The sequence below is a fragment of the Lissotriton helveticus genome, unplaced genomic scaffold (genome assembly GCF_964261635.1).
Source record: "Lissotriton helveticus unplaced genomic scaffold, aLisHel1.1 SCAFFOLD_1969, whole genome shotgun sequence".
NCBI classification, from domain to species: domain Eukaryota; kingdom Metazoa; phylum Chordata; class Amphibia; order Caudata; family Salamandridae; genus Lissotriton; species Lissotriton helveticus.
Genome location: NW_027611785.1, coordinates 1 through 14,889, shown reverse-complemented (window position 1 = coordinate 14,889; position 14,889 = coordinate 1). Strand labels below are relative to the sequence as shown.

Here is a 14,889-nt window from a genome sequence, read left to right as displayed (position 1 = left end):
TACACAGTTAACTAAATAACACATCAATGAGTATATATGTGTGACGTAACACACATATGTTGTAATATGTACTAGTAAGATATATATGCTGTAACTACAGCACTTTTGTATTTTACTCAACTCACGTTCACTCTAAATACAAAGTGAGAAGAGAGAATAAAATAGGAAACCAACATAAATAAGAACACATATCATATTGCTGAAAAAAATTAGATAGCGAATAAAATAATGTGTAAATTAAGAAAGATATCATAATATATATTGATTAATTCAAGTATAGGTAATATATAGAACAAGTATTTTGTCTTTTCTCAATAGACTGATGGCAGAAGGTATCTTATGTTACGCTATACACAGTTAACTAAATAACACATCAATGTGTATATATGTGCAAAGTTACGCACAAATGAAGAGATTTAAACTAGTAGGATAAATATGTTGTAACTACAACACTTTGTTATTTTATTCAACTCACGATCACTCTTAATACGAAGTGAGAAGAGACAATATAAATGAGAATAATCAAAAATATTAACGAGTGTCATCTTTATATATAATAAATATAGTATGATTAATGTAAAGAAGATCTTTTAAAATATATATATATATAGATTAATTAAAGTATAGGTAATATATAGAACAAGTATTTTGTCTTTTCTCAATAGACTGATGGCAGAAGGTATCTTATGTTACGTTGTACACAGTTAACTAAATAACAAATCAATGTGTATATGTGTTAACTAATACACGTATATTGTGATATAAGAGAGCACGATATATATGCTGTAACTACAACACTTTGTTATTTTATTCATATCACGTTCACTCGTAATGGGTAGGTGAGAAGAGAAAATGAAAAAGGAAACGAAGACAAAATATAAATACTTATCATATTGTAAAAAAAAATTAGATGGCGAGTTAAATAAAGTGAAAATTAAGAAATATATCATAATATATATATATATTGATTAATTCAAGTATAGGTTATAGTAGGACAAGTATTTTATCCATCAAAATTAGACTGATGGCAGTAGGTGCATTTAGTTATATTATACACAGTTAACTAAATAACACATCAATGTCAATATATGTGTAAAGGTACGCACATACGTTGTGATATAAGAGAGTATGATATATATGCTGTAACTACAACACGTGGTTATTTTATTCATCTCACGTTCCCTCTTAATGGGTGCGCGAAAAGAGAGTTTAAAAAAGAAAATGAACACAAAATATAAAGACATTGCATATTGTTAAAAAAAATTAGATAGAGATTCAAACAAAATTCAAAATAAGAAAGATATCATAATATATATAGATTAATTCAAGTAGAGGTAGCATATAGAACACGTTTTTTATCATCCATAATTAGACTGATGGCAGAAGGTGCATTAAGTTATATTATACACAGTTAACTAAATAGCCAATCAATGTGCATATATGTGCAAAGTTACGCACATATGAAGAGATTTAAACTAGTAGGATAAATATGTTGTAACTACAACACTTTGTTATTTTATTCAACTCACGTTCCCTCTTAATGGGTGAGCTGCGAGACAGCACAAAAAAAGGAAATTAATAAAAGAAAAAACGAGTGTCATCTTCATATATAATAAACATAGTAAGATATAAATAAAGAAGAAGAATTTATTAAAACATATATATATATTCACTAATTAAAGTTTAGGTAATAGTAATACAAGTATTTTTTCCATTATAATTAGATGGATGGCAGAAGGTGCATTGAGTAATTTTATATACACTGTTAACTAAATAACACATCAATGTCTTTATATGTGTAAAAGTACGCACATATACTACAACACGTGGTTATTTTATTAATATCACGTTCCCTCTTAATGGGTGTGCGAAAAGAGAGCCAACGCTCGGTGATAGAGCAAGCGGCGTACATACTGAGGAAGACGCTGGCACTCAAGAGTTAGTGCCAGCAAGTAGATAGATTAGTTGCGAACATGCCCTAGTCTAGTGTACTACAAACTGCTAAATAATTAGCCATTTAATGTTAATGTGCGAAAAGAGAGATTAAAAAAGAAAATGAACTAAAATATTAGCGAGTGTCATCTTTATATATAATAAATATAGTAAGATTAAAGTAAAAAAGGTCTTTTAAAAGAAAAATATATATATATGTTCATTTATTCAAGTATAGGTAATATATAGAGCAAGTTTTTTATCTATAATCATTAGACTGATGGCAGAAGGTGTATTATGTTATATAATACACAGATAACTAATTAGTCAACCAATGCGTATGTATGTGCTTGTGATAACGCATGATTACCTATCTTAATGTCATCATATTATATGTGTGTAATATATGCATTGGTTGCATTAAAGTTATCATTATGTATATTATGTACGCCATAAGACACTACAATATATCAATTCATTTTTTTTTAAGTTTATCATTGTGTGTTGTATCACAAACATAGATATAGTGTAGTATATATGACAATGACAATGACAATGACTTTGACTATTGTTATGGTTATGGCTTTAATAATATGCATTTTTGTATGTTTTTGTATTGTCATTGGTACACCAGGGTACACCAGTGGTACACCAGTGGTACACCAGTGGTAGAAAACATTTCTACACATGATGTAGGAAACCCGAACGACAGGGACGCACCTGAGGCATAAGAAGAAGAAACTAGCGGACGATGGACGCTCAAGGGTGTAGCACAGAGACCGTCTTAATAGCGAAACCCAGCCGGCGTTAGCACGACGATCCCTATATAAATACTAGAATTAATGTAGCAATTAGGTTGTTCATTACATGCATGTGAATATGTGCGTGTCTATGTATTTTTATTATCAAACCAAAAATTTATATCGACCTACCTCTCTTTTTATTTAGAATAACTTCAAGAGATGGAGTTTTTTGTTACATTAATGTATTTTACAAAATAAAAATTAAGTTTTTAGAAAGTTATCAAGTTATCAAGTTATCTAGCTATAAAGCTATCGAGCTATTAAGCTATCGAGCAATTAAGCTATATGCATATACATTTAACAGTAAGTAATATGTAAAGATATATGCCATTATTAAGTTGGCGCATGCGCTCTTATAAATATGTATATTTAAGTTCATCTAAAAGATATATATATATTTATATATATATTGTTAAAAGTAAAATAATAAAATTTTTTAAGTTTATCATACTCTCTGTTATTTGAGTAGCAGCGTTTTATTACATATATATATATATATATATATATATTGCATAGATATAGATATTTGGTGGGAGGTATACTAACTCATTTTTTATGATTTATTGAATATTTATGCCAATTCTCTTGGTTTTTGCGTTGTTTGTGTGTGTGTGTGTGTGTGTATCCATCCACTAATACAAAAAAACACCTTTTACAATTTACAAAATAGAATGTGAATATTATGAATATATATATATATATATATATACATACATTTTTACAAAAAGTTTGAAAAAAACAGTGCGCATATATATTTTTCTTAGTCATTTTATATTCTAAAAAGTAGGGTGATAATGATATATTCCAGATATACACATTAGAAAGTAATGAAAGTAATAGTAGACCAAAATAATTAACATTACAATACTTTAGACTGATGGCACGTTCTCTTATGATATGCTATTAATTAAATATATATATATATGTAACTTTTGTATGCAAATGTGCAATTACTTATTGAGAATAAGTAAGTTAAAATATAAGGTAATGTTGTAGTTTGAGTAACAACATTTAAATTTGATAGAAGAAATAAGTTGTAAAAGTGAAAAAATTATAAAATATAACGTGTCATCCTTTATTTAGACTGATGGCAAGTAATACATTGTTTTGATAATAAGATGTATAGTGAATATATATATATATACACTCACACACTCACTGTCACTCACTGTCACTCACTGTCACTCACTGTCACTCACTGTCACTCACTGTCACTCACTGTCACTCACTGTCAGTCACTACCACACACAATATAATAATAATGATTTATAATTTAAAAAAAAAATCTACGGACTTGTGCACATTTTTAAATTCATTCTTTAGAATGATGGCAAAATGTTTTTTATAATAATATTATATATACACACATGTATATATATAATATTATATATATTTTTGTTTTGTGTTTTTTTGTTTGTTGGTAACAAGTCAATGGATAAACCTCAGAGACTCATGGCTCAATGTCCACTTGAACTCTTACAGTACCATGACAGTTACGCGTCGTATTCACGTAACCAATAACCTAATGATAATTGCTCTTCGCTATATGCATATATAACATACATTGCTATATAGATAATATATATATATAGAGCTATGGAGCATCGAGTAGTGAAATCAAGTTTCCCTAATCGTATTCGTTCAACCAACTATACATCAGGATTTATAGTATTACATATAGAAAAGATTCTAGCTTAGAGGCGTTCAGCTATTATCTTACGGATGTCAGCTTTGCATCACTAGCTTATCAACTAAATGCATCACCGTTCATCCGATTCTACAGGTCCTCGCGTACTAAGTAGAATTACTAGTGTAATACCTTGTTATATTATTATGAAACAGTAGGGTAAAACTAACCTGTCTCACGACGGTCTAAACCCAGCTCACGTTCCCTCTTAATGGGTGAACAATCCAACACTTTGGGCACTCTGCTACCCAATGATAGGAAGAGCCGACATCGAAGGATCAAAAAGCTACGTCGCTATGTTCGCTTGGCAGCCACAAGCCAGTTATCCCTGTGGTAACTTTTCTGACACCTCTATCATGAAACTTTCATGTGATAATAAAGGATCGCTAGGCCATACTTTCGTAGTTTCTATTCTCACTGAAAATCAAAATCAAGCAAGCTTTTACCCTTATATTCTACCTATGGTTTCTGTCCATAGTGAGCTTACCTTTGGACACTCTCGTTGCATTTTAGAGAGTGTACCGCCCCAGCCAAACTCCCCATCTGATACTGTCATCGGACACAGTATGTAATATACATAAGATTATGCATCCTACATATAAATTACATCATGGGGTTGATGAATATTAGTTTTATAAAAAAGTGGTATGCAACACACAACAAAAGCCATGCTATTACACACAAACGTTTTCACAAATTCATCTTACAATACTTGGTATTATCATGACACCAATTTCCACATATTCAAGGTGATTATACTTAAACAATTAGGCAAATATTTCATACCTAATGTGTATAATCTTTAAATATGTTTCCATATGGGCACTTCCCGTATCACCGATTGAGTAAGGAAACTATAAAAGTGGTGGTATTTCAAGATTGGTACATCGCACACGTTAATGCAAACCGACATACCTCCCACCTATTCTACACCTCTCATGTCTCCCCACAATATCAAACTAGAGTCAAGCTCAACAGGGTCTTCTTTCCCCGCTGTTCCAGTCAAGCCCGTTCCCTTGACTGTGGTTTCGCTAGATAGAAGGTAGGGACAGTGGGAATCTCGTTGATCCATTCATGCGCGTCACTAATTAGATGACGAGGCATTTGGCTATCTTGAGAGAGTCATAGTTACACCCGCCGTTTACCCGCGCTTGATTGTGTCTCCACACTTTGACATTCAGAGCACTGGGCAGAATTCACATTGCGTCAACACCATTTCTGGCCATCGCAATGCTTTGTTTTAATTAAACAGTCGGATTCCCCTAGTCAGTGACAGTTCTAAGTTGATTGATATTAGTTAATTGCGAGGGCTACTCATAATAGCATTGTAACCGAAATTACAATACATCACAAATAACCAAGCTAATGTAGGTAATTATAACACGTTATTGATCAAATACCATTCCATAATGCATATATATATACATCATCATAATTCACATCATATTACATACTGTTACATATATAATACAATGAAATTGCAAAGTTATACACACACACACATTACTTAATAATGTATTCACTCAATTACATATCATTATATTACACACACAAAAATAGCCCAATCAACTCAATCCTTAGAGCCAATCCTTATTCCTAAGTTACGAATCTATTTTGCCGACTTCCCTTACCCACATTATTCTAGTGCCAGAGGCTATTCACCTTGGAGACCTGTTGCGGATTTGGGTACGGCCAGATACGAAAATGTTAAATTACATACGTGTCGTCACTCCCTCAGATTTTCAAGGATCTTAAATAGTACACCGGACATTACATAAAGTGTAATGCTCTTCCGAAATTTTATCCCTATCTCTGAATAACTCAATTCCAGGGTATAAGATGCATTTCGTTAAGCAGAAAAGATAACTCTTCCCAGAACTATTTAAGATGTCTCTGAGTTTGTTTGCGTTACCGCTACATTCAACTAAAATCCTTATATATCATGCATTTTATTGCACAATATAAAGCCTTTAATTAAATTATCCGTTATCCGGTTCAGGAATATTGACCTGATTCCCTTTTGTGGCATGAGATAGTATGATGTACGAATACACAAGCCCCATAGCATATAACCGAAATTATACACTACAAAATTATATATTCGCAGTAATTACACTCACACTTCTCCTTTAAATAACTCAGCAGGTTAAGCTGCCACTTAGGACCGACTAACCCACGTCCAAATAATGTTTACGCGGAACCCTTCTCCACTTCGGCCTTCAAGATATCATATCACACTTGAATATACGCTACTACCACCAAGATCCGCACTAATGGATACTTCAAGCAGACTTACGTCATACTCTTTATAGTAACCATTACGCCCTCCTACCCATTAGTTAAATATATGCATACACTCATACTAATGGCCAGGTATCGGTAAAATACTTGAGCGCCATCCATCTTCAGGGCCAGTCGATTCGGCAGGTGAGTTGTTAGACACTCCTTAGCGGATTCCTACTTTCAGGGCCACCGTCCTGCTGTCTTCATCGACCAACTCCTTTAGTGGTGTCCGTTGGTATTTATTTAGGCACCTTAACCTAGCTTTCGGTTCATCCCGCATCGCCAGTTCTGCTTACCAGAAACGGCCCACTTAAAGCCCAAGCATTCAAAGGTAGTGGATATTCTATTAAGAAATATCCCTTTTCTCACCGGTTCGCAGTTTGAGAATAGGTCGAGATACATAAATTATCCCAATGCCTCTAATCATTCGCTCTACCCGATGAAACTGCTTTTTGATCAATAGGCTTTAGCTATCCTGAGGGATATTTCGGAGGGAACCAGCTACTAGATGGTTCGATTAGTCTTTCGCCCCTATACCCAAGTTTGACGATCGAATTGCACGTCAGAACCGCTACGAGCCTCCATCAGAGTTTCCTCTGACTTTGCCCTACTCAGGCATAGTTCACCATCTTTCGGGTCCTATCATATACGCTCCTACGCAATCGAGTACCAAATGTGTGTACTTTGACTGGTCAATGTTGTTCTCTACCATTCATATATATATTACAATATATGTATATCTCTTGGTAGTAGATGACATTTTTTACTTTCGTTACGCCATTAGGTTTAATCACCTAGTGACTCGCGTATATGTTAGCCTCCTTGGTCCGTGTTTCAAGACGGGTCAGACAATAGCATATCTCGCTAGGAATAGACCCATTTATTTCATTTACATGAAAATATATAACATTACACTATACTATAAATTGTGTAATTATATTCATAATATAACATAATATTACAATATTCCCACATAAAAAGTCGCTCATATTTATCAGCCAATATCATAAAATGCATCATATTAATAATTATATATATAAAAAATAGTATTAATCAAGTACGAGCTTAATCATACAAATTCTTTACTATATACATTATTTATGCATACTTTATGATAAGCCTAGCGCGCTTATAGTATATCAAGGGACTATGCCATTATTATTATGTGTGTACTATATAAGTACTACTACTAATAATAATACACACAGCAATTAATACACTGCTTCGATTCTACTGTCTGCTTCCCCATAAACGGTTTCACGTGCTTTTCACTCCCTTTTCAGAGTACTTTTCAACTTTCCCTCACGGTACTTATTCGCTATCGGTATCGTTCTAGTATTTAGCCTTAGGTGAAGTTTACCACCTACTTTGTGTTGCATTCCCAAACAACATGACTCTAAGACATTACCTATCTTGGTAGAGAATTTTCTCATATCACCTACGGGACTATCACCCTCTATGGTATACCACTCTATGTAACTTTAATATGAGTCTCTACCTTGAGAGTAAGTCTATACGTTACAATGCGATACTCCCACTATAATATACTAAGAGTATAGCTTTCAACGTTGGGCTCTTCTCACTTCACTCGCAGTTACTATGAGAATCACAGTTGTTTTCTTGTCCTGCTCTTAGTAATATGCTTAAGTTCAGAGCGTAATCCTGCCTGAGCTGAGGTCCTATTAATATTATTATATATATATATATATATATATATATTTTATTGTATTATATACAAGTAGAATCTATATTATTACATATAGATAATACTTATATCTACACACAATGAGAGATATATATAAGTATGTATATATATATACATGTTAAAATTTAACATTTTTATATATATTATTATGCAATATTAAGTTTGTAGTGTTACAATTAGATAAGGTGATGATAATATATATATATATACATACATTATCAACATCATTAATAAATACAACATGTTTTATGTATATAATACACATATATATATACATATGCATATATATATTATAAAGTAATATAAACATAGCTATAATATACAACTGTAGATAGTTGAAGAATTAAAAGATAGAACACACACACACACACACATGTGTATATATGTGTATCTTTCTTGTTTTTCATCGATATCTAGCAATTGATAAGCATATGAATATATATTTTAAAAACTTTATAATACATACACATATATATATACATATATATATATATATATATTAACTCTGTTATTATTATTAATGACACATTATAACTAATGTTGCAAACTTAATTAACAATATACACATATTAACGTCAAATTTTTAACACACACACATATACATCATATTCATATACAATAACATTGTATGCATAAGACATAATATGCTTACATACCATACACTCACATACACACACACATACATGTATGTATATGCATGCATGCATATATGCAACATATTACATCATATTTAAACTGAGATACGTACGCGCGTGCGTATACATATCACAGTCAATTATATATATGTATATAAATGCTATTAATTATATATATATATATATATGTGTATGTTTATGCATACATAATACACATAAATACGCACATATATATATACAAATCAATTTAGCATAATTACATTTTTGACTCTTTTTTCAATTAGACCCTCAGCCAGACATACTCTGAGAGTATCAGAGTGCCATTTGCGTTCAAAGATTTGATGACTCACTAGGCTTGCGAATCGCATTACTTATCGCATTTTGCCACGTTCTTCATCGGCGAACGATCCAAGTGATCCACCGTTTATGGTTATAAACTTTTGTTTTCATACATTGTTCTTTCGTAACACATACACATCATGGTTTTACGCATGCGATGTATACATTATTACGCACATTACACAGATATTCTCTATATTATAGTTTTGATTGATCATGTATGTGCATATTTAATGTTAAACACACAGACATATATATATATATATATATATATATCCATCTATTTAACATTAAACAATAACAAATACATTATCTATACACAAACAACTAAACTCGCTTAACAATTTTATAATTATTGTATAGTAGTGTATCGGTATATAATCCATTATTAGTGCCATATTGTAGAGCTTGGTGAAGCTACAAATGTTTTATCATATACACATGTGTACATATAAACATATATATTTGATCACAATAAAGCTAATTATATAACCGATTCTACAATTTACTTTTTGAAAGCTATACATATATATATATATATAGATATATATATATACATATTATTGTTAGTAACAAATACTACATATACACACACACACACATACATAAATTAGGCATGCATGGCATATATATATATACATAATACTTGGCTCCAATACTAACAACACCAAACTTATATGTATTATTTTTTACAACAATACACACACACACACACACACAAATTTATTTGAATTTTTGTATTGCGTTAATGATCCTTCCGCAGGTTCACCTACGGAAACCTTGTTACGACTTTTACTTCCTCGAAATTGCACCATTTTGTTTTGCTCCTAGCATCGTCCAGCAATATGCATTGCTCAACAACATCCAGTCCCAAAACATCATGGCACCACTCACTCGGTAGTAGCGACGGGCGGTGTGTACAAAGGGCAGAGACTTATTCACCATAATCTAAGTGAATTATGGTTACAAGGAATTCCTCTTTCATGAGCAATAATTACAATGCTCAATCCCCATCACGATAATGATTTACAAGATTACCCAGGAACTTTTCAGCCCAGATACTCATTGTCATTATCATTGTAGCGCGCGTGCAGCCCTGAACATCGAAGGGCATCACAGACCTGTTATTGCCACACTTCCTCCGGCTTAAAAAATATCCGGCTGTCTCTCCATAGGAAACACCGCGAATTAACACAGCGTACCTGATATACAAATACATACACACATGAGCATACACATATACACATATACTTGCGCACATGCGCACATACATACACTCACACACATACATCCAATATCTATTTTCCCAAATGAAGATCGTGGTCTCGTTCGTTATCGGAATAAACCAGACAGATCGCTCCACGAACTAAGAACGGCCATGCACCACCACCCACCGTATCATGAAAGATCTATTAGTCTGTCAATCCTATCGATGTCTGGACCAGGTGAGTTTTCCCGTGTTGAGTCAAATTAAGCCGCAGGCTCCACTCCTGGTGGTGCCCTTCCGTCAATTCCTTTAAGTTTCAGCCTTGCAACCATACTCCCCCCGGAACCTAAAAACTTGAGGTTTCCCAGGGGGACCAACCTGAATCCATAATTTTACATTCAAACTAATCCCGGGTTGGCATAGTTTACGGTGAGAACTAGGACGGTATCTGATCGTCTTCGAACCTCTCACTATCGTTCTTGATTAAATGGGAACATTCTTGACAGATGCCTTCGCACTTGTTAGTCCTTAACCGGTCCAAGAATTTCACCTCTCGCGGTCAAATACTAATGCCCCCAAATGTCCCTCTTAATCCTCACCCAATAACGGCAACCAATATACATCCGCTATCGTGGTAGGTGCTATGCACAATACGAGTATACACACACTTTTACATGCATGCACATCACATTGTACACATTCACAAATATTCGTTCCATGCTATTAAAATCCAAGCGTTAAGCTTGCTTTGAGCACTCTCATTTATTCAAGGCACACTACGTAAAATATAATGCACAATCAGTTAAGGTTATGCATCATCTTTACGAACAATTTAAACAATATAGCAGCATGATTTGACAAATTCTGCAATACATACACAACATACATATATAATACACAAAAGAATGTATACACACACACACACATTCTACATTACATTGCATCACTTTAACATGATACAATATAACATATCAATATGTATGCGCACATACCCTCTTATGCATTACACATGCATGCTATATCGTGATGTCTCACAATAATAAATTTGCCAAATGCACTATATTATTTCATTATCCAACTACGAGCGTTTTAACCGCAGCAACGTTAACATATGCTACTGGAGCTGGAATTACCGCGGCTGCTGGCACCAGACTTGCCCTCCAGTTGTTACTCAATTAATGTCTCAAATTAGTCTCATTCCAGTGTCGAATCCTTTTGGGAACGACCTGGTATTTCTCGTCACCACCTCCCAGTGTCTGGATTGGGTAATTTGCGCGCCTGCTGCCTTCCTTGGATGTGGTAGCCATTTCTCAGGCTCCCTCTCCGGAATCGAACCCTGATTCCCCGTTACCCGTTGCAACCTTGGTAAGCCAATACCTTACCAACAAGTTGATAGGGCAGAAATTTAATCGAAATGTCGTCAGCTCAAGGCTATACGATCAGCACAGTTATTTAGACTCAATATGTGTAAAATGCGCAACATATACCGAAATATATGCTACACACTCTGGCTATTTGATCTAATAAATGCAATACATGCACACTATACATTGCTGCATAATATACACATATTTTTTCGCATGTATTAGCTCTAGATTTACCACGGTTATCCATGTGGCGAGACTTGCGTCTCTTTACAATCGAATAAACTATAACTGATTTACTGAGCCTTTCGCAGTCTCACGTTTTATACTAGGTATGAACATAGACATGCATGGCTTAATCTGCAAGACGAGCATATATTACTGGCAGGATCAACCAGATTGTGCAAAATAGCATAAAATAAAGTGTGATATATATATATACATACACACACACACACACACACAGTACAATATTGAGACAATCTTTCAATTGTGTACAATATGTACAGCTTTTTTTATGTGATTTTTTTTTTTATTATTATGTATACTTATATATATATATATTCATACTTATTTTTTGTCTATATTTGACACATAAAATCTACAACTATCTGTTTGTCTCTTACTATTATTACCAAAGTAGTAGGGTATTCGCAAAAACATTCAAATATAATAGTTTTATACTGCTATTAATTATTATACATATACGAATATATATATATATATATATATATAACTATTTATAAAGTATACACTTTATATAAGTATGTTTGCAGAATTACAATCCATTACTACTCCTGTTAGGTTGATACAACAAATGCATAATAATAAAGTATGTAATATTTGCTAAAATTTATATATGTGTGTATATATATATATTCATTTTACTCAATTATTACACAATTTATCTTTTTTATTATGAAATGTTATACACTCATTCAATACATGCATATAGTATTATTATATAATACATAGCAACTTGCACATTGGGCAATTATATCCCTTATATCACACACATTTTTTATTACATAAACTTGCTAATACATGTAACTATATAGAGGAGATGTGATAGTATATATATATATATATATACACACACCTACACTAAACTATATAGACTACTATATATATATATATACATGTATGTGTATTTTTTCATATATTGTATTATATATATATATATGTATGTATGTATGTACACGCATGTATGTACTATTAGTATTATTCTATGCACAAATATTATTATATGTATCATTTATAACATACACACACACACAAATAAAACTTTATATTTTACTGTGGGTGAGTACACACAAATGACATTATAATATATGTATATAGGTAATATAGTGGTACAGACACACAAGCACACACACACACACAGACATATATACAATATACAATATGTACAAATACACACATATATATACAAAAAAAAGCTATTGCTAACTTTCTCTTTTGTATAGATGCAAGTCTCGTTATATTTTCGTATAATTGAACATTTCATTCAATTCTACACAAGAGAGTAGATTCAACTTGAACTTTTATTTTTTTTTTGTTCAAGTCTTTTTTTGAACCTACCCCTCTACATAATATAACAGAACAAGGGTTTCTCGTCTGCTCACCATTTAGCATGTCAATCAACAATATACATCTGTGCTACGTACCACATATAATACACTATGTATTATGCTCTAAAGTATATTGTGTGGGCTATCCACAGACATACATATAATAACTACATCTTTGTCTACATTTTGCTCTATCTGTGGATGTTATCACACACAACTACCTAACTAAATGCAATGATATTACATGTGTGGATAATATGCCTTGTTTACATTAAGGTTATTATTATTTATATTATATGTGCTTTAAGACACTACCAAGTGTTTTTGTTTAAAGTTTAACATTTTGTGTTGTAACACTAACATACATACAGTATAGTATATATATATGGTTATGTTTGTGGTAATACAAGTGGTTGTGTTTATGGTTGTGGTTGTGGGCTGTGGTTGTGGGCTGTGGTTGTGGGCTGTGGTTGTGGTTGTGGGCTGTGGTTGTGGTTGTGGTTATAATAATAATATATATATTTTAAACTCTTTAGACTTTTTTTTCAATTAGATCCCCACTCTCAGAAAGACATTCTTTGAGAATAAATCAGAGTGGCATTAGCGTTTAAAGATTTGATAACTCACAAGAGACATACAAACCACATAACTTTTCAAATTTTGACGCGTTCTTCATCGATCAATCGCGCGTGATGGAGACGCGTGATGTGGACTTGTTAGCGTGCCAATATATTTTGATTATAAAACTAATATTTGATATCTACCTTACTTTTTATATATAAAACGAGTTCAACAATTGAAGTTTATCATTACATTACTTAAATTTAACAAAATTAAAAAAAAATGGATTATCAAGTTATCGATTAAGCAAGCAGTATATATCAAGCTAGATATATATATGTATATATATATATATATATTAATCGAATGATGAGAGTTTTGGTGATGTATAGAACAAGTTTTTCATCTTCCATAATTAGACTGATGGCAGAAGGTGTCTTATGTTATATTATACACAGATATCTAAATAGTCAACCAATGTGTACGTGTGTGTAAACTAACACACATATGTTGTAATATGTACTAGTATGATATATATGCTGTAACTACAGCACTTTTGTATTTTACTCAACTCACGTTCCCTCTAAATACAAAGTGAAAAGAGAGAATACAATACGAAACCAACAAAAATATAAAAACCAAATCATATCGCTAAAAAAAATTAGATGGCGATTTAATGCAAGTGTAAATTAAGAAAGATATCATAATATATATTCATTCATTCAAGTATAGGTAATATATAGAACAAGTATTTTGTCTTTTCTCAATAGACTAATGGCAGAAGGTATCTTATGTTACGTTA

The 14,889-nt window shown here is 32.4% G+C and overlaps 1 non-coding gene and 2 pseudogenes across 1 annotated transcript; all 3 read right to left on the bottom strand.

Moving 5' to 3' along the window:
* Positions 1-4,151: 4,151 nt before the first annotated feature.
* Positions 4,152-8,385, bottom strand: LOC144806674 (28S ribosomal RNA; annotated as a pseudogene).
* A 942-nt stretch (positions 8,386-9,327) lies between these two features.
* LOC144806672 (5.8S ribosomal RNA) lies at positions 9,328-9,477 on the bottom strand. The gene has a single exon (XR_013605872.1). It is a non-coding gene; the product is annotated as a 5.8S ribosomal RNA (ribosomal RNA).
* Positions 9,478-10,130: 653 nt separating this feature from the next.
* LOC144806673 (18S ribosomal RNA) lies at positions 10,131-12,356 on the bottom strand (annotated as a pseudogene).
* Positions 12,357-14,889: the final 2,533 nt, after the last annotated feature.